Source organism: Chiloscyllium plagiosum, chromosome 16, assembly GCF_004010195.1.
Source record: "Chiloscyllium plagiosum isolate BGI_BamShark_2017 chromosome 16, ASM401019v2, whole genome shotgun sequence".
NCBI lineage: Eukaryota > Metazoa > Chordata > Chondrichthyes > Orectolobiformes > Hemiscylliidae > Chiloscyllium > Chiloscyllium plagiosum.
Window position 1 is genome coordinate 39,109,571 of NC_057725.1, and position 25,440 is coordinate 39,135,010.

The 25,440-nt window shown below is 38.4% G+C and overlaps 1 long non-coding RNA gene across 1 annotated transcript in view; it reads left to right on the forward strand.

Annotated features, from left to right (window-relative positions):
- LOC122557809 overlaps positions 1-23,114 on the forward strand; it is a 74,699-nt gene extending 51,585 nt beyond the window's left edge. The window contains exon 3 of the long non-coding RNA XR_006313939.1: positions 22,989-23,114. This is a non-coding gene — a long non-coding RNA (uncharacterized LOC122557809). The remainder of the gene's footprint in view (positions 1-22,988) is intronic.
- The last annotated feature ends 2,326 nt before the right edge of the window (positions 23,115-25,440 follow it).

Genomic DNA, 25,440 nt, shown 5'->3' on the forward strand with positions numbered 1-25,440 from the left:
CTGGGATTATTTTGCTTATTCTAAATCCCAAATTCTGTTCACATCTCAAAATCATTGATAGCATTTCTTTCCTTATTTCTGTTAGTTACAGTTCTCCTTTTGTACTGTCACCTGTAACCTGTATCTCAATGGTCTCACTAATGTATTGACATCATGTCCTTCTCCAGTTGTATCACCGCTTGCATCCTTTGTGCTACAAATGCTGGTGGGTGGGAACGCTTTCCTAGAAATTTTTTTAGTGTTTCTGACATTTGTTTCTGGTAGTGTATGTTTGTCTTTAGATTTACATCCCATCAAAACTAAAAGATTATCAATGCTTTATACTTTGCCACAGACCAATGACATAAATACCGGCACAGATTGGAGAATTTTCAAATGAAATTTTATGAAGTCTTGCATACAGGTTATTGTGTTATAATGTGCATTTCATCAGTGCAAATTGGCTGTAACACCTTTGATGAATTGTGGATGTTGTTTGGATCACGCGAACTTTCTACTGAATGGATATATCAATCTTCTCTTAGCGATCTTCTACAGCACGATTCGTCGATAGTGGTTTTCCATAGTGTGATTTTCTATAGTGTGAGGCTGCAGAGGAACACAACTGTCACATTATAGCAGAATGACCTGTACAGCCTTTTGAATTCCATTATGTACTTTTCCATAATACTGTCCTCAGTCTATCTAAATTTGTTAAAATGTGCCAACACCAAGTAGTCAATAGATCATCACATTGGTCACCTTTGTAGAGAACATTTAACAATCTGCCCAAAATTTCAACCTTGTATAAATCATTAGGCTCCAATTCCAAAAAAAATTGCTTCTTGATTCTGTATGGTCATTAAAGTGCTAAGGCTATACTTGGTGGCTTCAGTAAAGAGGTAACCCAGGTCCACATTATAACCTCATTCTTCCACTGGTAATATGACTCATTTTCAGAAAATAGTGGTGGGTAATTATACCCCCAAACTTAATATTTTGACTCGGTCTTCCTCAGCCTTTATTCACCTGCCTCCTCAATTGATCAGAAAAGGTTAATTAACCCAGAACAAACAAATTGAAGTTACAAAATAAGCCAATTTACCCAGACTTTCTTGAGTTAACAAAAGAGTGTTTACTAGATACTAAACAAAGAAAAATAACAAGACAACATACATACATACAGAATAGAAAGTAAGTAGTGGAGTGGTGATGGCTTGAGCAGGCAGTTTTGAGATTCTTGGTTTTGCAGGAAGCCAAACTTCTTTTGTCCTGTTTAGTTTCAAACTGGCTGGCTAAGTAGTTGCTAGCACGCTGATCAAAACAGTCTTTTTACATGTAACACAGGGGTGACTGGAGTATAGTCTTTGACTGTGACTTTCACAGCATTTCAGTATTCAAACCCAGGCTAGTAAACACAAGTACCAGAGCCTGTCATCACACCTGAGCATCTCAGCCTACTAACACATGATCAGAATTGAAGCTCATTTTTAAACTCTATCACTGTGTATCTTGAAAGGGGAAACACAAACATATCTTTTCCCCCCATATTGTCCACAGTCTGAAATATTTGCAGGGAATAGTAATTCAGTCTGAAGTACATTTTTCCCTTTGAAGCTTTTTTGATACCTTTAGCTGTGACATACCTGAATTTCACTTTAGACAACCATTGGACTTACATCCACATCCATCTTTTAGCTGGATTGCCTCTTTTGAAGAATACACATTGCAATTAAAACTGCATCATGCTCATAGGTGGGCAATTAACTCAAGTGATAGAACACTCAGGTGGCACGTGATGATTAATGTTCACATTCTCCAACATGTTTAAAAATGCGAGGTTATCCTCTTTGGTAGGAAGAAAGATATGTAAAGTATTTCTTAAATGGGGAGTAGTTATAAAGAATAGTTGTGCAAAGGGACCTGAGTATCTTTTGCAATAAGTCGCTGAAGGCTATCAAGCAGGTGCATCAAGCTGTTGGAAAGGCTAATGAAACATTAACCTTTATTGCAAGAGAATTTTCATACAAGAGTAGTGAAGTTTTGTTTCAATTTTATAGGAGCACAGTTAGACCGACTTGGAGTACTGTGTGCAGTTTCGATGTCCTTATTTCAGAGAAGATTATTGTCATAGAGGGATTGCAACAAAGGTTTACCAGGCTTGTTTCTGATATGGTGGGTCTGTCATATGGAGTGTGTTCCATCGGGCCTGTATTTCCCGTATCGAAGAATGAGGGATGATTCACTGAAATCTAAAGAACACTTAATGGGAGGCACCTTCTACACTGATTATTATTGCTAACAATGAAAATTGATCTGCCAATCCTCATTATTTTTGGATATCACATTAGCTCCATTCCTGCCTTGGGAGAGGGAGTGGAAAATTCAGCTCTATGCTTTCCTTTTTCAAGAGTATTACAGTGCAACTAGAGTTTGCTGAAACAGAAAGCTATTTGAAAGGGGGAGGAGGTAATAAGTCCCTCAATTTTTCTCATCGGTGAGTACTTCTGCTCTGTAATATCCAAATAATGTCTTGGGGAATTTGGGACAAAAAGCAAAAGAGCCAGCAGGAGAGAATGCTGAGACTGAGCAGGAAATAAAAATCAAGGCATACACACTTACCTGGGAGCTGCAGAAAGAGAGAGAGGGAGGAGCCAGCAGGAGAGGAGACTCAGGGATTAGAAACAGTCGGAAGAAAAAGTGACCATCACAGGAAAACTAATAAGTTCATTGATTAGTAAGTAATTTGAAGAGCTATCCTAAATTGCTTTCCAATTAAAAGTAAATTGGAGAAATATTTTACAGGTTAAAACCTAAATCCCTGTAGAAAATTTTTAAAATACAAATTAAAAACTAGTTCAATAATTTGGAAATACAAGGTAAGGTGATGTGCTGTTCTTGGAGAAAGTGAGGACTGCAGATGCTGGAGATCAGAGCTTAAAAATGTGTTGCTGGAAAAGCGCAGCAGGTCAGGCAGCATCCAAGGAGAAGGAGAATTTGCCCAAACGTCGATTCTCCTTCTCCTTGGATGCTGCCTGACCTGCTGCGCTTTTCCAGCAACACATTTTTAAGATGTGCTGTTCTTGCATGATGTGGAGTTGGTGGACCCCATTGTGGTTCATACTAACCAGTCGGTAGCACATTTGGTGGGCAGAGGAATTCTAGTTCAGAGTTGATGAGCTTGACTCTGAGCTTTGAATACTGCAACATATCAGGGAGGGGGAAAGTTATTGGGTGCTGTGTTTCAGGAGGAAGTCACACCCTGTAGGTTAAATACTTCATTTTTACCACTGGGCAGGGATGGGAGATTGTGACTACATGTGAGGGAGGTAGAGAAATCCTGAATTTAGCATTGGACAAGTCTTAGTTCTTGATGTGCAACAGGTTTGAGGTACTTGCTCCCTATATGGAGGAGTAAAATGACTGCAGGGAAGATAGGCAAACAGGTCACTGCACTGTGATACAGGCAGCCACTCAAGTGGGGAACAACAAAAAAGAAGTGTTAGTGATTGGGGTTTTTATAAATAGGGTTAAAGATAGCACCCTTTGTAAGCAGGATCGAGAATCCCTTATGGTGTGTTGCCTCTATGGTGCCATGATAAGTGACAACTTGAACTGGCTTGAAAGGATATTGGAGTGGGAGGGGCAAGTTCCAGTTGTTGTGGTCCATGTTGGGAAGTAGTCCATTTTAATTGAAATATATTGATAGTGCACTCAGAACAGCTGATCTATACGTTACACATTTACCAGGTACAAAAGGATTATCCTCCCTTTCATGGATGTGTAAAGTGCCTGTGGAAGGAATAGTTCCATTATATTTTGAATTGTTTTTTGAAGTTCATGCGATGTTGTGGTCAAATATATGTATCCTGCAATGTTGTATGGTTTTAAACCTTTTACCTTACCAAAGGAATGCAAATGGATTAAACAACAAATTTAAAAATATCAGAACTGCATATATTTATTTTTAAAAATAAGTTTATAATTATCCATACCATTGTTAGTTAATTATAATATATTTTTAGAGAAAACGCAATTGATTATCAAGAATTGTATCAAGAACTAAGGTAGAACCTATTGCTGATTCTTGCTGCTATGTGAATTATAAAAACAGCATGGTAGTGACCTACATATCTCAGGTTTCTATGACAACTGTACTTGAATGTCTTCTTTTACTGTTTATCTTCAGACTGAGTCATCAGCTTGAGCAGCTGTTATTGAATAATTCTTTCAGTTTTTTTTAACCCCTGTCTGAGCTTTGCTTTGACTTGTTCATGCATGGGAGGTGCAAAAAAAATATTTTTTTTTCTCCCCTTCTCCAGCTTTCTCCTTTCTTATCATCTTTCCTCCGAACAAAGTTGGATCTGAGCTACAGTATCAGTAATGTCAAATGCCCTCTAGTATCAGAACCATAGGAAAATTATTTGTATGTAAACCATGGCATAACATGTCAGCAAATCATTGAAGCTGTGAAAAATACCAGAGTTCAGTTTTTCCTGTTCTCAGGTAATGTGCACACTTCCACAAGGTCATCAGATTGCTCGACAGTGTACAGTGAGTCATTGTCCTATTATTGTCTGTGCCAACTCTCAGTGCAGTGTTTCAGTCAATATTAATTACTTACTTTATTCCTATGTATTGGATAAATACAGACCGTGCTCAACTATTCCAGGCTCTTCAGTGTCACAATAATTGTCCAGCATTTATTGAATCTAATGCTGAAGCTGAAGTTAAAGTAGACAGGCAGGAGGCTGGAAGAACACAGCTAGTCAGGCAGCATCAGGACGTGGAGATGTCAACATTTTGGGTGTAACCCTAAGCCTAATCAGACTTAGTTTAAAAAAAATGTATTTAACATCAGGAATTGAATTGGTTTCTGACAGGGTGTTCATCTAATGAAATGAATGAGATGTCTGCACCACTTTGACGCTTGGATCACCAACTCCTAATAAATATGTGAAGAAAGGACAGCATTTTTGTCTACTCCATCAGCCAATTCTTCATTATTTGCGATCTAATAATAGTAAAAGGTGATTAGGTTCAATCGTCAGTGAGCTATGGGAGGGTGACTTATAAATGATAAATACAGTTTTGCATTATTAATAATCCCAGTTAATTTCTATTGACTACTTTGCTTAACCATTAGAATGGTATGTATTACCTTAGGATATGACTACCTCAGCCAAGGGGCTATTGCTAATGTACTTTTATTCAGAGATGAAAGCAAGCACACAAAAGCTGGATGAAGATGCACAGAACATAAAGGAAGGAAGCATAATAATATCCTTGACCCAGAAATAGGTTAGGTAACTACTAAAACATGATTCCTTTTAAGCAGAGTTGTTCCAATTAAATGAATATTTAATCTTTGTGATTTCAGCAGTGGAAAATACTCTCCACTACCTCAATCCTATTATATGATACGGATCAATACTTATTTATCAGATTTTTTAAAATGTTATTCAAAACAGCCATCTTTTTCTTGAACTACTGGAATAATTTATGCTAAAATATTTCTTCGATCTGGAATATTTATTTATTGTTTTTAGATTTGTTTCATCTTCGTGCATATCATTGTTAGGATGTCAAAGCTAGGAAACAGCTTACTTTCTACTTTTGACATCAAATGTCTTACACGAATGGTACTGGTATCAGATGCAACACACTGTTATTCAAATTTGTTATTTTATCTTGGTTGATTATATTGTAAATAGAAGAAGACAATACTGAAAGTCTATCTATTGAACCTAAGGATGGTGGGATGATAACACTTACACTGTGAATTTACTTTTCATGGATGAATTAATAGAAGAGTAGAGCCACCTTTCTGACCCTTGTAAATTACTGGGATTTCCTCCAGGGTTTTCATTTACACTTCAACATGTATTTGGAGAGGTAATATTGTTCCTAATGGAAAAATAAGGAAAAAAAACTTATAGTTCCTGGATCATTTTTAACATAGATGTTCTAGAATGTACTGGTTGTCCTTAACGTGGATCTCCTTGAAAACCTATAAATCCATATGGTGAAAATATTCCTGTGGCGTCCTTAGGCAATTTCAGCATTCTGACTCAATAACAGTAAAGGAACAGTGATATTTATCCATCTGTTGGAGTTGTGATGCTTGCATGCTACTCCTGTTCATATTCTCAATAGAGTACATCTTGATTTTGAGAGTTGTTGCCAATGAAAATAGCAATTTGTTGTAATGTAGTACGTAACTAATGACTTCCCTTGTGTAACTGAAATCCTCTTCCTTGTTCTTTTCAGTGGGCTGTAATTTTAACTGTCTATTTTAAGTCTTTGATTCTCTCTTCCAGTAATTTGCTTATCATTTTCAGGTTCAGTTGACATATTCAGAAGCAGCTTGTCTGTGATCTATGTGCACATGACTGGAAAGGTATAGCTATTTTAGCAGAATGATAGAATCGCTTGAGTTTCATGTTATTATAATTCTACAAAACAATAATGTCCCAAATACCTATCTGACATAACTAACATGCTTTTAGTAATTTTAAAAAGAAGTTCCATGTCCTGACTTTACTTTAATTAACTCTTGATTGCCAGTATTTGCAAAGAAATGGCCAATAAGTAGCTGAATGGCACATTCCCCATTTAATAGGGGTAATGGATGCCTTGAGGATGCAGTTTCTTAGATTGGCTAGCGAAGTTTAAAGGGCAAAAAGCAGTCATTATTGTTTGCGTGATAAATTGATGATCAGCCACTTTCAGGTGGGTTGCTGATCTAGAGGTCCTGAGACTGCTACCAAAATCATGAGAGGTGAGACTATGACAGGAATCAGCATGCCATTGGAAATCCAAGACTGAGGGTTTCTGAACCTCTGTTCCAACCTGCTCAGCCCAACAAAAATCTCGGCCAGAAGTATTTATGCTAAACCACAAGGAAACACTAATCTTACAGACTTTTTGATTTTAACAGAGGCTAATTTAATGTACTCCTATCAAATAAAAACCCAATATGTTCAAATATGTTTGCAATCTGTCCCAGATTAAAATGTCAAAAGACTTAAAATGTCACACTAATATCTGATTTTGACAATGGTAATTTGCAAAAATGCTTGCCATTTGGTGGTGCTAAATGGTTTACAACTAAATAATGAGCCCATCAGTTGTCATTTCAGATTTTAAAATTCATTCGTGGGATTGTCACTGGCAATTTAATTCTGATCTCCAACTGCTATTGAAAAGGGTTTTTGAACCACTTTCTTGACTACAATAGTGGTTTGTGGAGCCAGACTAGGTTGGGATAGCACAAATCCTTCACAAAATGATGCTACAGAATCAGATAGGATTTTATGAAAATCTTGTTACTTTATAATTGCCATTAATTGGTTTAATAATATTAATATAAAATTTTAATATTAGCTTTTATTCTGGATTTATTATGGAATTTAAATTTCCCATCTATCATTCTTGGATTTGAATTCAAATCTCCAGATGATTTGTTCAGACCTCTGAATTACTAGTCCAATAAATAAACACTACGCTTCCATGTCCCTGTGCTGAGTAAGCTGCTGAAATTTCCAGATTTTTAAGTTTTATTTTCTACCAAGGAATAAGTGCATTTCTTCAACAATAAATAATTAAATTATTGACTAGTATAATTTCAACTGCATTTGCCTTTGTGCATGTTTTAGCACAATAGCTCATCTAAACCCCACCATTCTATCTCCAAGGGAGTCATTCTCAGTGTTCTATTAATTCTACATCAGTGTGGTCTTTTGATGTCAATCAGTGCAAAGCACTGAAGACTGATTCAGCTCTGTTAAGCTAGTGACTATTATTAAAACAATGGGGGGTGGGGAACTGTGCCTGAGCCTTTGCCTGAATTTGACAGTTGTTAAGTTACAAGGGTTACAAAATATTTGTACCTTGACAACCTCTCCAGCAAGAGAAGCGTAAAATGCTTTATTTTGAAAATTGCATGTTGGTTCACAATACATCAGCAATAAAGAATTTTGCTAAAGTTTTGGAAAAGTGGCTACTATATTTTTACATTAAAATATGTCAAACACAGTTATTTTTATGTCATTATTTAGTAAAGATTGATTTATTCTACGTGTAGTTTGTCACATCGAAATAAAACACCACTACCTAAAGCCATTCTCTGAGTCACTGCTAGATTTCAGCTGACTAAATGAGCCATCTTTTCAAATGACACCACTCAAGTGCTACTGATCTATTTTAACAAGCCTGTTAAATCAGAACACTGGCACCGATCAATGCAGCAAGAAATCATAATGTTTCAGTATAGAAGAGAATCATTTGGTTCATTGTTAGTTGGCTAATTGGAAGAACAATTTCTGCTTCCCCCACAATTTCACTACAACCCTGTAAATTGAAAGTCGTGATTCTCCCTTCACCATGGTTTCAGGCAGTGAAACCTAGATTCTAACCATATGTTGCATAAAAGAATTTTTCCTCATCTCACTATGGTTCTTTTGTCATTCATTTCACATGTGCAACCTGTGGTTTTTGACCCTTGCATCAGTGAGAAAAGCTTCCTCCTATTTCTTTTATCTCAATCCCTCATGATTTTGCACTCAAATCACATAATAAAGATGGTGCTGAAACCAATTTTGCTATGTCCCTCATTTACTACTTGGCAATTCTACTTAAAAGTGCAAACTTTGTCAGACCTCCGATGTATGTATTGTGATGTAAGGTATGTACTTTATATTTTGTGATATTATTTATTTTGATTTCAATGTTTGAATTTGATTTAGTGACATATGGATTTTCTGTATGTATAGATTGATTTAATAATTAACGTGTCAATATTTCTGTAGCCATGGTATTTTTTGTTTAATAAAACAACATGAGAGAGAGAGAGAGAGAGACAGAGAGGGGTTTGAATGTATTTACATTTAGAGAATTTATCCATGAGCCAAGTAAAGAGTATACTGGATTAAGTTTTCAGTTTGAAGATTCTAGAATTTTTGGAGGGGAGTCTTAGAGGAAACATACTTATTTTGGGGGAAAATAAAGGTTTTTTTAAATTTCAGTTTGGCAGTTCTGCATAAGTTTTGGCTGAAGCTGGTTGTATAATGCAGTTCCTCTTAGCAAAGGAGAAGGTAATTTAGAATTGTTTAAAAAATAGATTACCTCAGCATAAGGAGTTTAGTTTAAAGGTTCCAGAGCAGAAGCATTTGGTTAAAACCCTGAAAGTTTAACTTCAAATATATGACGAATCAGAGAAGAGGTGATCACCTTCTCAGACTGGGAACCAAAGCCACAACCAAGTTAAATCCTATGTGAGACAGTGAAGAGCATTCTTTCTAGCGTTTGAGTACAATAATAGGATATGTTGGCATAAATAGAATTATATTTTTATTAAATATTTCAAAATCTTTAAATGTGTGATATGTGAATAGTTTGATCTATCTGATAATATACTCATTTCTTTTAAAAATAAATTATAAATAATGCATCATTAAAGGATTACGGTCAGGTTAAAAAAATTCCAAATAAACTTTACATTGTAGGAGCTCAGTGCAGGGCCTCTGCACATGGTCTGACCACCTGCTGCAGACCCTAGTTTAACAGCTGTCCCCACTCCACTCCAAGCCTCCAGTGTGCTCTCTACTGGCACTTAGCTGCTCCAACGTAGGTTCTAGGACTGCTTCCCCTGGGTCGGTCTCTGTCCGGGACTCGCTGCTCCAGGGTTGCTTCCCAATGTGCTACTCTGGGACTCTCCACCCATGCTGCTCTGGAACTCAGCCCTTGCTGCTCCAAGCCTTGCTGCCTGCATGCTTCTCCGGGACTCACTGCCCTCGATGCTCTGGGGCTGCTTCCCCGTGTGCTGCTCTGGAATTGCCTCCAGGGTTAAAGGGAGAAAAAAAGAAAAACAAAGAAAAAGAACAGGTGGAGTAGAGGAGCTCCGGCTGGAACATCTTGTATATCAATATCACAGCGTTTCAGCCCAATGATTTGTATTCTCACTCTACATCACTTGCTCATTGTTAGCACTGAACTCACAAGGATCCATGGCTTCATAATTCCACATCAGCTAGGGGTTAACATCGGTTGCAAACATCATGTCACCTTCCATTTTTTTGTCAAAGATTCCCAATTCTATAGGGCAGCATGGTGGCTCAGTGGTTAGTACTGTTGCCTCACAGTGCCAGGGACCTGGGTTTGATTCTGACCTTGGGCAACTGTCTGTATGGAGTTTGCACATTGTCCCAGTGTCTGTGTGGGTTTCCTCCTGGTGCTGTGGTTTCCTCTCACAATCCAAAGATGTGCAGGTTAGGTAAACTGGCCATGCTAAATTGCCCATAGTGTTGGATATATTTGTCAGGGGTAAATGTCGGGTAGGGAAATAGGTCTGGGTGGGTTGCTGTTCAGAGCGTCGGTATGGACTTCTTGGGCCAAATGCCCTGTTTCCACACTGTTGGTAATCTAATAAATCTCTTTATCACTCCACTACGTGTATTGTTAAACTTGTCAATTACTTAGCTTAGGATCAACCATACTTCATCTACATAAATATCAAGAAAATATAATCATTGTCTTTGTGTTGTGTGCAGTGGTAATGTTGCTGAGCTGGTGATCCATCTCAGGCAACCAGCCATATCTAGTCTTCTGCTGGTATACAGAAATGCATGTCACTTTGTCCAAACATGATTGAAGATCCCACCCTTTTACCACATTACTGTCTAAGGAGTGTCTAATTCTTTCCTATGACAGAATTTGTGCTGTATTTTGAACTGTATGAAATAGATTCTCCTAAAGAAATTATGTAATTTGGAACTGTTAGGAAATAGATTACCTAGTGTTTTAGTGTGAAAGTTCCAAACCAGAGTGCCTGGTTAGAACACAGAAGGGGTTATTTGAAGCTGAGAAAGTCTAAATTCATGGAAAAGGTTATCAAACTATCAAGATTAGGAATCAACAGAAACAGTCAAGTCTATCCTACAGCGGTGATAGAGAAGGGAATTCTATCTGGCATTCTAGTACTGTAAAGTGATGGTGTTGGGATAGATTGGATTGTATTTTTACTGTTTCAAAATCTTTCAAATTGTGTTATATGAAAATAGCTGTCTATTTTATTCAATATTACAGCAAACTTTGATTTAACCAGCGCTTTATGAACTGGAATTCTTGATAAACCAGCAACAATTATATACCTCAAATGTCAGAAGTTTACTGCATCATCGCAATGTCTGAGTAGTCAGTTGAGGGTGTGAGAGAGAAGGCTCTGTGGTAAGTTTTATTTAAGCCAAAGTTGCATAATTATTTAAGTGACTTATGCTCTAAATTAAGTATAACAGTATACCCTCTGCATAATTACCTCTGTTTCTATTACTTAGTGTGTGTTTTTACATTGATTATGTGGACCTCTTGATCAACTAAAATATTTGATCAATCGGCACATTTCTGTTGCCATAAGTATCAGTTCATTTTGTGAAATAAATTTCTTTTATTAAAACTACGTGAAAACTAAGTCTCATTATAGAGCATTGAATTAGAGAGTAACTTGGTAAACAGAATATAAATACCACATCTTTTTATTTTTCTGTATTTTTGACTGTTGACTGAAGTGGAAGAAGGACTGTTTCAAAAACCAAAACTGTGGAAAACTGTTGCATTTTTAAAAAGCAAATTGCTTGACACTCCTTGTAAGTGCTGTTTACACTGCTGTTTGTTCAAGCAGTGGGGAAAGTCTAGTTGCTGATTGGTCTGGGAGATGATGGCTCATTGTTGATAATAAAGACTTTCTGGCTGCCATCAACTATGTGATTGGCTCCCAGTTAGCTGAACAGCTGTAGGTGTGAATGTTTCAGTCAGAAGCTACCAGACCTCCAAAAATGAAGGAGCTATCCTTCTGATTGTGGTCAAAACACCTCAAGTCGAAAAGCAGTTTATTTCCCACCATCACTTATTGATTTAAAGCCACAGATTACAACAAGTCAGACACTTCATAAGTATGGTATCAAAAATTAACACAAGTGACTGAAAAGTCAGGTTCTACTGTATTTTAGATTTGACAATGGATACAGCAATGGAATTCTTGCATGCGGCAGAAATGAGCTTGATAGTCTTCGGATCAAGTTCATTATTTGACAGATAAACTGGAGATAGCATTGCTTAACAGAGCTAAGAAGGCAGAGACAAATAAGATACTAGCATGGCATAGATAACTGGGAATGCCCCTGAGCTTTCCTCCTATGCTTCTATGAGTCCTGTAGATGTGTAGGCACATAGTCCAACATTGAGGATTCATTGTTCTGTTAGAAGAAATTCTCCCGAATAATATTTTTGGACCTCGAATCTCATGACAATAAATCAAATAAAATGAGCTACACTGAGAATCTCTGGTGGCGAATAGTAAGAAATCTAACACATTGTACAATCTTGTGGGTATTTGTAACAATATGTCTTAATATTAGTTTTGAGTGAATCTTGTGTTTACATATGATATGTAGTCAATATCAACTGCTTTATTGTTAAACTGCTCATAACTTTCTGGAAAACCTTAGACTTAAAGCTAAAACATATGTTTCAAGACCAGGAGGCCCAAGTGTTTAACAACAACAAGACCTTTATTAAGAAGACGTTCACTCTGCAGGTAGCAAGGTTAAACTGAGTTATTTTCCTCAAAATGGCAGATGACATTATCATGACTGGACTCTTAAAGTGATAGTCTACCATCCTACCAAATATGTAATATCCCTTCGCCTTTATGTCAGAGGTTCCTGAAATGAAACCAATCACAATCAAATTTACAACTGTCAATAAGAAAGACATTCTGGACGATGTCAATTCCAGAGTGGCTATTGGTGCATTGTAGTCATCATCTTATTTTTCTCATTGCTTTTACCCTTTAGTGTTTTAGTGTTTTATCATGAGCAATGCCAGTCATCTAGTGGGTTGTTTTGTGGTATGGTAAATAAAATTGGCTCAGTCTTTTAGACAGTGATTTTTTGTTCTCAAGTTATCTTTAAGGAATATATCATCGTCTGAACAAACATTTCTACCAAACCATTTCTGGCTGGATGATAGGGAGCTTATTGGATATGTTGCATTCTGCTTGCACTTACAGTCCATAAACTGTAAGACCATAAAAAATAAGAACAGGATTGGGCCATTCAGCCCCTGGAGCCTACTTTCAACAGGATCACAACCGATCTGACATTCGTCACTTTCATTTTCTTGCCCTTTCACCCATAACCCTTGATTCCCCTACTGAACATCTATGTTCTATGAGGGGAAACATCCTCTCAACATTTACCATGTCCAGTCCCTAAAGATTCATACAAGTTTCAATGAGATCAGAGTAAGAGTCATACAGCACACCAATGTACCCTTCAGTCCAACCATGTCCCTGCTGAACATAATCCCAAATTAAACTAGTCCCACCTGCTCCTGGCCCATATTCTAAACCCCAGTGAGTAGAGACAAAACTTAGAGTCCTAGAGATGTACAGCATGGAAACAGACTCTTCAATCCAACCCGTCCATGCCGACCAGATATCCCAATCCAATCTTTTCCCACCTGCCAGTACCCAGCCCATATCCCTCCAAACCCTTCCTATTCATATACCCATCCAAATGCCTCTTAAATGTTGTAATTATACTAGCCTCCACCACTTCCTCTAGCAGCTCATTCCATACATGTATCACCCTGTGTGTGAAAAAGTTGCCACTTAGGTCTCTTTTATATCTTTCCCCTCTCACCCTAAACCTATGCCCTCCACTTCTGGACTTCCCGACCCCAGGGAAAAGACTTTGTCTATTTATCCTATCCATGCCCCTCATGAATTTGTAAACCTCTATAAAGGTCACTCCTCCACCTCCGATGCTCCAGGGAAAACAGCCCCAGCCTGTTCAGGCTCTCCCTATAGCTCAAATCCTCCAACCCTGGCAACATCCTTGTAAATCTTTTCTGAACCCTTTAAAGTTTCACAACATCTTTCCCATAGGAAGGAGACCAGAATTGCAAGCCTAATGAATGTCCTGTACAACTGCAACATGACCTCCCACCTCCTGTACTCAATACTCTGACGAATAAAAGAAAGCATACCAAATGCCGTCTTCACTATCCTATCTACCTGTGACTACACTTTCAAGGAGCTATGTAGCTGCACTCCAAGGTCTCTTTGTTCAGCAACACTCCCTAGGACCTTGCCAGTAAGTGTATAAGTCCTGCTAAGATTTGCTTTCCTAAAATGCAGCACCTCGCATTTATCTGAATTAAACTCCATCTGTCACTTCTCAGCCCATTAGCCCATCTGATCAAGATCCTGTTGTAATCTGAGGTAACCTTCTTCACTGTCCACTACACCTCCAATTTTGGTGTCATCTGCAAACTTACTAACTGTACCTCTTATGCTCACATCCAAATCATTTATGTAAATGACAAAAAGTAGAGGACCCCATACCGATCCTTGTGGCACTCCACTGGTCACAGGCCTCCTGTCTGAAAAACAACCCTCCACCACCCTCTGACTTCTACCTTTGAGCCAGTTCTGTATCCAAAGGGCTAGTTTTCTCTGTATTCAATGAGATCTAACTTTGCTAACAAGTCTCCCATGGGGAACCTTGTCGAACGCCTTACTAAAGTCCATATAGATCACATATATCGCTCTGCCCTCATCAATCTTCTTTGTTACTTCTTCAAAAAACTCAATCAAGTTTGTGAGTCATGATTTCCCACGCACAAAGCCATGTTGACTATCCCTAATCAGTCCTTGCCTTTCCAACTTGTTTAGCCTTTGTACCAGGAAACACCCGAATGAACTTTCTCTGAACTGCCTCCAATGAAATGATATATTTCCTTAAATAAGGAGACTAAAACTGCTACAGTACTCTAGATGTGGTCTCACCAGCACCTTGCATAGTTGCAGTAAGACTTCCCTACACTTTTACTCCAAACCCCTTGAAATATGGCCCAACATTTCATGAACCTTCATGTCTATCTGCTGCATCTGTGTGGTACCCTTGTGTTTTGTGCACAAATAGCCCCAAGGAACTTCGCAGCTTTCTGTGATTTTTCTCCATTCAAATCATTTTCTTTTCTTTTGTTCCTCCTTCCAAAATGAACAGTTTCACATTTTCCCATTCTATACTCCATTTGCCAACATTTTAAACACTTAGTCAAAAAGTGTGGGCTGGAAAAGCAGAGCAGGAGCAGGTCAGGCAGTATAGAAGGGGAGAATAGAAGTTTTGGGCATAAGCCCTTCATCAGGAATGTTGGGGCAGGGGATGCTGAAATAGGAGAGTGGATGTGGGGCGGAAGGTTGCTGGGAAGGTGAGGGGTGATGTTGATAGGTCAGAGGGGAGGGTGGAAAGGATAGGTGAAGGGTTAGAGGATTGGCTCTGAGATGACGTGGGGGAGGGGAGGATCAGGAAACTGGTGAAAATCGATTTGGTGCCGTGTCGGTGGACCGTCCCAAGGCAGAAGATGAGGCGTCCTTCCTCCAGGCATCGAGTGGCTAGGATTTGGCGGTGGAGGAGGCCCGGGACCTGCATGTCCTCGGCGGAGTGGGAAGGGGAGTTCAAGTAGTCGGCCACAGGGCAGTGGGGTTGTTTGGTGCGTGTGTCCCAGAAATATTCCCTGAAACGTTCCGCAAGTTGACATCCTGTCTCCCCAGTGTAGAGGAGACCACATGGAGAGCAATGGACACAGTAGATGATGTGTTTGGATGTGCAGGAAATTTCTGCTGGATGAAGAAGGATTCTTTGGGGCTTGGACAGAGGTGAGGAGGGAGGTGTGGGCACAGGTTTTACACCTCGTGGCAGCAAGGGATGGTGCTGAGAGTGGAGAGCGGGTCGATGGGTTGTGTGGACCTAACAAGGGAATCATGGAGGGAGCGGTCTCTGTGGAATGCTGATAGGAGCCGGGAGGGAAATATATCTTTGGTTGTGGACTCTAATTGTAGGTGGTGGAAATGGCGGAGGATAACACGTTGAATCTGGAGGTTAGTGGGATGGAAGGTCAGGACTGGATGGCAGACTTCTATACTTGTTGTGGTTGGAGGGGTGGGGTTCAAGGGTAGAGTTGCAGGAAGTGGAGGAGATGTGCTCACCTGAATTCCTGAAGAAGGATTCCTGAAGAAGGGCCTGTGCCCGAAACGTCGAATCTCCTGTTCCCTGGATGCTGCCTGACCTGCTGTGCTGTTCCAGCAATAAAGTTTCAACTTTGATCTCCAGCATCTGCAGACCTCACTTTCTCCTCGGAGATGTGCTCACCTACCCTTCTCACCTATCCGCTCCACCCTCTGCTCCAAACTATCACCATCACCTCCACCCTCCATCTACTTATCACCTTCCCAGCTACCTTTCCCCCCAGCCCCACCTATTTATCTCTCAGGCCCCTTCTCCCCCTGCCAACAATCCTGATGAAGGGCTTATGCCCAAAACATCGGTTCTCCTGCTTCTTGGATGCTGCCTGACCAGCTATGCTTTTCCAGCGCCACATTTTTCAACTCTGATCTCAAACATCTGCAGTCCTTACTTTCTCCCTTTATTTTAGGCACTGAACCCATCTATAGCTCTCTGTAAATTGTTTATATTCCTGCCTTTCCACTTATTTTTGTGTTGTCTAAAATGTTTGGTTATGGTACATTCAATTCCTTCCTCCAAGTCATTGAAATATATTGTAAACAATTGCATTCCCAGCACTGATTCCTGTGGAACATCACTGGTCGCCAACCTGAAAAGGAACCCCTTTTCCTTACTGGCTGTTTCCTGCCCAAAAGCCAAATCTGTATCCGTGCCAATATACTACTTCCAACATGGTGGGCTCTTACCTTATGATTAACCTTTTGTGAGGTAACTTGTCGAAAGCCTTCTGGTTCCCCTCTATCCACTCTGGTTGAGATTTCCTCAAGAAACTCAATTTCCATTTCATGAAGCTAGACTGATTCTGCTTGATTAGATATTCCAAACGTTTTGCTATCGCTTCCTTAATAACTGATTCCAATACATTTCCAACAATTGATGTTAGATTAATTGGCCTCTAGTTACCTGCTTTTTTGCCTCCATCCCTTTTTGAAAGGGGTGTTACATTATCAGTTTTCCAACCCTCTGATACTTCCCCAGAATCTTAACAATTTTTGGAAAATTACAGCCAGTGTATCCACTGTCTCTGTAGCTAATTATTTTAGAATCCTAAGATACACGTCATCAGGACCAGGGGACTTATGTCCTTTGGTTAGTTTGTTTGATACTCCCTCCAGCGATCATACTTAAAACCTTCCTCACATAATTCAAACATCCCATCAATACTAAAGAATGTTTCACATCAAAGACTGATGAAAAATATCTGTTTAACTCCTCTGCCATTACCTTGTTCACCATAAAAGTCTCCCAGATTCATTTTCGAAAGGCCCTAACTTGCTTTGCCATGTCTCTTACTTTTTATATATTTAAAGAAGCTCTTGTTGTCAGTTTTCATATTCCTTGCTAGTTTGCCGCCATAGTTTATTTTCTATGCCTTTATTATCTTTTTAATCCTCCTTTGCTGGATTTTGAAATTATCCGAGTTTTTGAGACTGTTACTGACATTGGTCTCTTTATATGCTTTTACTTCCTTAACTTACTTGGTTAGACATGGCTAGTTTATCTCCCTCTTAGAATCTTTGCTCCTTACTGGGTTATACTTTTGCTGAGAGTCATGGATTATCTCTTAAACGTCTACCACTGCTTGCTAATTGACATTCGTGCTAATCTATCTGCCCAATTCACTTTAACTAACTCAGTCCTCATTTCATTGTAATTCCCTTCTCTTAAATCAAAAACAGTTGTTTCTGACCCAAGTTTCTCTCTCTTGAACTGAATGTTAAATTCTATCATGTCATGATCACTACTTCATGGGCATCTTTTTCTTGGAGGTAATTTGTTAAACCTGCCTCATTATCCATTACCAGATCCAGGATTGCCTGTTGCATGGTTGGCTCTACAACATTATTCTGGAAAGCCATCCCTAATGCACTCTTTGAATCCATTGTCATAGCTACTCTTTCCAATATGATTAACTGAATCAACATGAAAATTAAAGTCACTCAAAAGTATTGCTCTATTCTTTTTATATGCTCATCATTTGTTGATATATATAGCCTTTCCCACAAAGTGCCTACTGTTTGGTGTCTGTATACTATTGCTACCGACGTCTTCTTTCCCTTGATGTTTTTCCCTTTGCCCAGGTGACTCTACAGCATCCAAGCCCAGATCTCTCACAGCTGTCCTCATTTCATCTTGTATTAACAATGCTACCCATCACCTTTTCCATCCCTCTTATCCCTGAATGTTAACTTCCCAGTTTTGATTTCCTTGTGTTTCCATGACTGAGATTATATTCATTTACATTAATTTGCACTGTCAATTTGTCCACCTTATTCTGAATACTTTATGCATTAAGATACAAAGTTTTAAAGTTTGTTCTGTTATCTAATTTCGTTACATGGTTCCTTGGTACAATATGGTATTCACACATCCTGTCCCTTCCTTTTATTTTCTGGTTACAATCAACTCCATCACTAACCTCAATCCTACTCCAATTGTCCTTGTGATATAAGCTGTGGAACATCATCATTACAAGTTGTTCCAGATGACCAAACCTTGCAAAGCCCTCACCCAGTCATTCAATGGTTGTCTCTGAAGATGTCACCCTCATGATAGCAACTTCAGGCCAATTAGAATTTCACTCTTCAAAAAGGTCCAGCATAGTTTATATGGATTATTTGCCCTGGCCTTTCTAGTCAATCCTTTGGTTTAGTTGTGCTAATGAGAGTAGGTTGCAAACTCTTGAACACACTGCTTATATTCCCACCTTCTCCTCAATTTCCAAGGTAAGCATTCGCTGCCAAAAAAAAAAACAACCCTGGCTATCTCCTTCATACTGACAGTGACCTTTGTGTCATTGATTTAACACATTTCCTTAGCTGAGATGACAGTCATCCCCCAGGAGACATTTTGCTTATACAGATAGTTCTATCTTGTGTGTGATATATAGCTTCAATTCTACTTTTTCTGATAGTAGTGTACTGCTTTACTTGTCTTGCCATTACCAAAGTGTTCTCTACTTGTTCAAAGTAGAAAATGTCCACATGAGGATTCTTTGTAGTCAATTCATGTGGCAAAAATAATCTAGAGAACCTATCAGCATTTCCAATTAAGTTGGATCACCAATAATTAATTGAATAAATGTGAACTAATAGCAACAACTCCCACCTCTGCATTCACCTTGCTGCTGGAGAAAATCTAGCTTGCTGATATTAGACCCTGTATGAGACTCAAATATTTCAGTCTATAATCTGTTAAAAGGGTAAATTTCTATTCATAAAAGTATTGGTGGAAAAATCTAATATCAAAAAAGACTCCCAGTGCTTCTTCCTCCATGTTTGTTCATTTATGCTTTGTTTAACAATCTTAACACAAAAGCTGTTAGCTTCTCTTCAACATTGGGTAATATGTAAGAAATGACTGCTGTCACTCTATATGGTGATGCATCCCATGCTAGTTGCAACAGTAACTGAGTCAAAATGGGTTAGAGCTTCTAACTTTAATAAAACCTCTTGGCTTGTAAAAAAGTTCTTTCACATTGATCTTCCCATTTCCAATTCTTGTTAGACATAATGGATCGTGCAATGACTTGAGTGGTTGCGAGATTTCAGACAAACCTGCTATAGTAATTTACCCCAAAAGTTATGACTTACATGTTTAGTTATTAGTGCCTCACTTATAACTTTTATTTTTGAAGATGACTTGTGTGGTCACTAAGCATCAAATATATGGCCCAATTACTGGAAGATTTTTAAAAATTCACATTTGTCTTTCCTCATTTTCAAGCCATATACTTCAAGTCTCTGTAGAGTAGCATCTAAATCTTTGTTTCTCCCCATGACTGAAGTGTCATCTCAGTAACACTGGACTCTGTCCAATCAACTTAAATACAAAAGAATTCCAGTTTGAATCACATAAAAGACAACTTAATGTGTTACAATCATCATGTTGCTGGAGAGAGGCTTGACGAAGGTCAATTTTACTGAAAAGTTGACCTCCAGCTAATCCATTAAGTAGATCATTAAATGAAAAGGCTCAGTACACAATACCAATCTTAAAATTATCGCATTGATGTACTAATCCATCTTTCTATGTCACTGGTATGATAGAAGTGGCCCAGTGACTCACATTTAGGGTTGAAGGACTCCCGTCTTGATTGGCCTCTCTAATTCTGTCTCACTCTGTTGTCTAAATTATTTAAGGTACTGATCTAGCCTTGAAACATTTTGCTCAATTTTCACTCTTGAATTTCAATTTGGTAGAATGTTTTCTATCTTTCCCAGATTCCCATTGAAAACATTGGCATGTTTATTTAGAATTTGAGATAGATCAGTCTCGGAACCTGAACATCAGGCAATTTACCTTACCCCAGTTGATGTTTTCCCCAAACATGTTCTTCATAAAACAAAACTTCCTTTGGTAATACGCAAAGGCAAATCTTCAGATTGCCCTTAAGTATTAGGAAAGCACAAATCAAAACATGAAAACATTCTCATAGGCCAGGATTACAAATGTCAAATTTTGCTAGGCCCATACATGTCAGATAGTGGAGAAACTCCAAAAATCAACTAAACCTGCACATTTAATTCTACGCAAGTTTTAAAGAATTCTTTAGCAGGCTGTAATTAGACTGTTTAGGACCCAACACTGAATTCAAATCGGAATCAGTATCTTTGAATGATTATGGATGTTTCCACAAGATTTCCTGAAGAGGTATCTTTTGGAAAAATTACTGCAAAAGTGAAAATGGAAACATTAATTCACTTTTGTATGACATGGAATACCCAAAATAGTGCAATCAGGTTCAAATTTTATAAATATTCAAAGAAATTATGGACTAGCTTGCTCGCATAGAATAGTTTACATTTTCTGCTTATTGTCTACAATCTCAAAATTCTGTCTTATCCTGCAAAGGCTTTTATCCCTTTTATACAACTAATTCCCTCTCTTATGCAGACACTAGCAGTACTCAGTGAACTTCAAGAAGAGACCAGCACTGGTGATCCTCAGATCCTCTATCTTTGAGAAGGATGCCATTTAACACTCTAGAAATGCTTTCACCTGCACCCTCCATTACTTCAAAACGTTTTCTTATTGAGGTATACTCTGCACTTTGGTGCATAATCTGGTGAGCACATCACTAACACATCTCTACAACTGGTTAGGAAAGAAATGCTACAGTTTTTTGGCATTCAGAAGACTATTAGAGTCCAGACAAATCTGCAGTCCCAGGCAGAAGGCACCCTCAAGTTCTCAGCCATTAATGATTTAATTAAAAATACACAAGAACAGGAGGCAGCCTTTTCAGCATCAGTTGACTGGATGAAGGTTGAATGAGTCAAAACCATCTGTACTGTGCTAGCTCCAGCATGCAGATGTGTGGCTGGCTACTGCCATGGAGATTCAGGTCCAGCAGTACTTGTCAGATATGCACACAGACCTGCAATCCATTTCTCTAGCCATTGTAGCTCAGCATTAATGGCCAGGCAAGAGGAAGATGAGAGACTTCAGTACACTTCTGGTGCCCCTTCCTCTTATGGAGACAGGATGGTACTGTAGGCACCCGTAGATAGAGAAAGTACATTTAGGAGCCCTAGGAACTTCCTCTGATACTCCAGAGACGCTAGCCCCTTACACAGCAGAAGAAACAGAAGCTGCAACTGGCCAGAATACTCTTGACAGGTCTTGGCCCTCTAGGATGAAATGTCCACAAGCATAACCTGCCAAGTCTTTCACGTCAATAACGTCAACTACAGACCAGACTGCCTCCACCCAACGTGGATGTCAGGACTGCATTTAGACAGAGTGATAAAACAAAGAAGAAAACTAAAACTTATTGAAGGTCCACAGATGGCACAGACTTTTTTTTTCATTCATTCACAGGATGTAGGCATCACTAGCTAAGCCAATATTTGTTGCCATCTGTAATTGTCCAGAGTTCAGTTAGGAGTCAACCACATTGATGTGGGTCTGAAGTCACATCTACACCAGACCAATTAAGGATGGTAGTTTCCTTCCCAAAGGAATATTAGTGATGGGTTTTTACAACAATCAGCAATGGTTTCATAGTCATCATTAGGCCCTTAATTCCAGCTTTTTAAAAGTTATTAAAATTCTACCACCTGCCTTGGTGGGATTCAAACCACAGCCTCCAGAACATTAACTGGATTTCTGGATTACTAGTCTAGCATCCATACCGTTAGGCTATCACCTCCTCCATCATCATTGTAAATAACCTTGTATCTTTGAAAATATGTTAACTTGCAATTTCAGTACCTGTCTACTTTAGAGTCTTTGTTACTTTTGGACCTGACGAAGTTGCAGCCATTTGGGAATTCAGCACCCTCTTCAGACATTCCAACAATGTAATAGCCAAGTGTTGCTCATTTCATACAAACAACTGACTCCTTGACTGCAGGTACCATTGGATATCATGTATCTTTGAACAGTGACTTTGCCGTCTGCCTCAAAGTCATTGCACTTTAATGTTGTCAGCATTGAGGCTACAAATAACATAATGGAATAGTGGTACAGCCTGCGTGAGTGAGAGCATGGAATCAGAAATGATTCTGGAGGCAAAAGGATCATCCTGCCCATCAGCTTTTCAGGGAAGTGTACAATGGGAAGTTTACATATCCATTATCTTTAAAAGCGTACTGCTGAGAGAAAAATAGATTAACTTTCATGACAAGGCATTCAATTTTCCTGAAATGAATAATCAACCATTCATGGTACAATTGTAAATTAATTTTAATTAACATATACAATCATATAATATTACTGAGCACAGCTCAAATCACATGAACACAATCTGTTCAAACAAAACTGTTTACAAATTGAATTACTGGAACATGCCTGAATTGTTTAGTTTTAGGTACACTTAACACAAACAGGATGTAATTTTTATATCCTAAAAAGTCACAGAACTAGACAACGTACAAAAAGAAGTCTATACCACAAAATACTTTCTTTTTGTTACAGGTACAAAAAGGCCAACAGTGAAAAAGACAGGCACTCATCAGGAGTCTGAAACAACAGCTGGTCTCATTTATTATAACACCATTGTGAGATAAAAATTTAAGTATAACATTACACAATGAAAATCTTCTGATTTAATAAGATTTCAACTGAATTCTGTATTCTAATTGGGTGTTATAAATAAAATAAGAAAAAATCTGCCACTGATTTTTGTATCTTTATGAACGTTCTTACTAATAATAACTAACTAAAAATTGATAATCTTGCAAAAGGATAGCGCCAGTCATTGGGATGCTTTGTGGGAAAAAAAGCTTGCATCTGATTATAAATAATTAATGTTAGTTTCACTTAAAACTCCCATTCCAGCTCCTTACCTCTATTAGAAGCCAGTTCAGTCTTCGGTCCAGAGCAGGTTCAATGATCTGAGCATTATTTTCCCATTATTAAAAGAAATAGGCAAGAAAACTGCTGCATGATGTATAGAAAGACTGAAATTGTGGATTTTCTCCACTCTATTCTCCACCTTTGCATCTTTGAGAGTCTCTCAATAGCTTTGGAGTTCCTTATGGACTTAATTTATCACTACATATATTGCTGTGGTACAGCTAATCAACCAAAAAGCATTGAAGGCAATTTATAGACGTTAAGCTTCTATCTTCAATTTGCATAAAAAAGTAGTCAATATTTGTAAATGGCACATTATATTAGGGGAGACAGTAGCTTAATAGTAAAGTCACTGGATTATAGTACAGAGGTCTTGACTAATGCCCTGGGTCATGGGTTCAAATCCTATTTTTAATTCAATTGATAAATCTGGAATGTTAACAAACAATCTGTAATGTTAACTGTGAAGCTGTCATTGATTGCTGTAAAAATCATTTGGTTAATCAATTGCATTTAGGAAATCTGCTATCCTTTCCTGGCCTGGCCTACCTCTGACTCCAAACCCAGAGGAATGATATTGATTCTCAATTGTCTTATGAGATGACCTTGCAAGCCACTTAGTTCATGTGCAGTTCAGGATGTGCAACAAATGCTAACCTTGCCAGCAATGATAATAACTACCTGAAGGAGCAGGGTTCTGAAAGCTAGTACTTCCAAATAAACCTGTTGGACAATAACCTGGTGTTGTGTGATTTTTAACCTTGCTAGCTCTGACTACATCCCATGAAATAGAACAGAGGGAAGTGTTTGATACACAGACTACTTGAAAAAGATGATGAACAGAGAGAGTTTACAAGTGCTGTTAATGATCACACTAAAGATTCAATGTTTATGGAGCTGAAGAGGAAGTGAGCATTATAATAACTTAGATTATTATAATTAGGGAAAGTGGCATTGTGCCTATTTTTGGAATCAATACTGGCTGAATCCTAGCAACATAATTATAAAGCTATGGCTTTAGCAGCTGATTAGAGAACCAGAGGAAAATCCTGCCTGACCTTGTCATCACCAATCAATTGTCACAGGTACATCCAAGACAGTAGTAGGAGGAGTGATTACTGCACTCATTGTGGTGTACTCATTAAACTGAGGGCACTCTCCATTGTGACACTGCCACCATACTAAAATAGAATCAGAACCCATCTAGCAATTCAAAACTAAAACATTAATGGAAAAGTTATGGCCATCAACAATAATCTCATGGCCCAGAATATCACTGATTCTAGTATGAAGCTTGAGGATTGATCCTGGTTTAATTAGGAGTGTAGAAGAACCTACCAGTAAGGCAAAGCTAGGCATTCATAAAATTGTGATGTCAACCTACCGAACGCAAAGTTTAATGCACATACTAAGCAAAGGAATATAAATGCTTTAAATAGAATCAGAACAAAAAAAAGTCAGATCAAAGCTTTGAAGTCTTGTCCCATCCAATCGTGAATAGTAATGGACAGTAAAGCAATTTATTGGAATAGATTCCATCACATCCCCACCCTCAATAATGGCAAAACCCAGCATGAGTGCAAGAGATATGTTTACAATAATCTTCATCTGAAATGCTGGATGGATGATCCATCTTGGCCTTTTCCTGAGCTCTGCAGAATCAGTTTTTAACCAATTTGATACATTCTGCATAGTATCAAGACACAGCTAAACTCATTAGACGCAGCAAAGGCAATGTCTCTCAAAAGTAACCTAGCTGTAATGCTGAAGATTTACACTAATGTGCCTCCATCCAAGTTCTTTCATTAAAACTACAATGCTGGTATCTATTCAACAAAGAAGAAAATTGCCCAGAGAGGTTCTGTCCACTAAAAGCAACACAAATCAAATTAAACCAATGACCTCCTCTTTAGTCTTAACTTAACCATAAAAAGGAGTTTTGGAAGGTATAATCAAGAATGCTATGAAACAGAACTTAACTCATCAATTCATCTTTTGCTCAGTTTGGGTTTCATCAGGACCGCTCAGCCTCTCAGTCAGTAATGTCTGGGTCAAGCACAAAAAAGGGTGA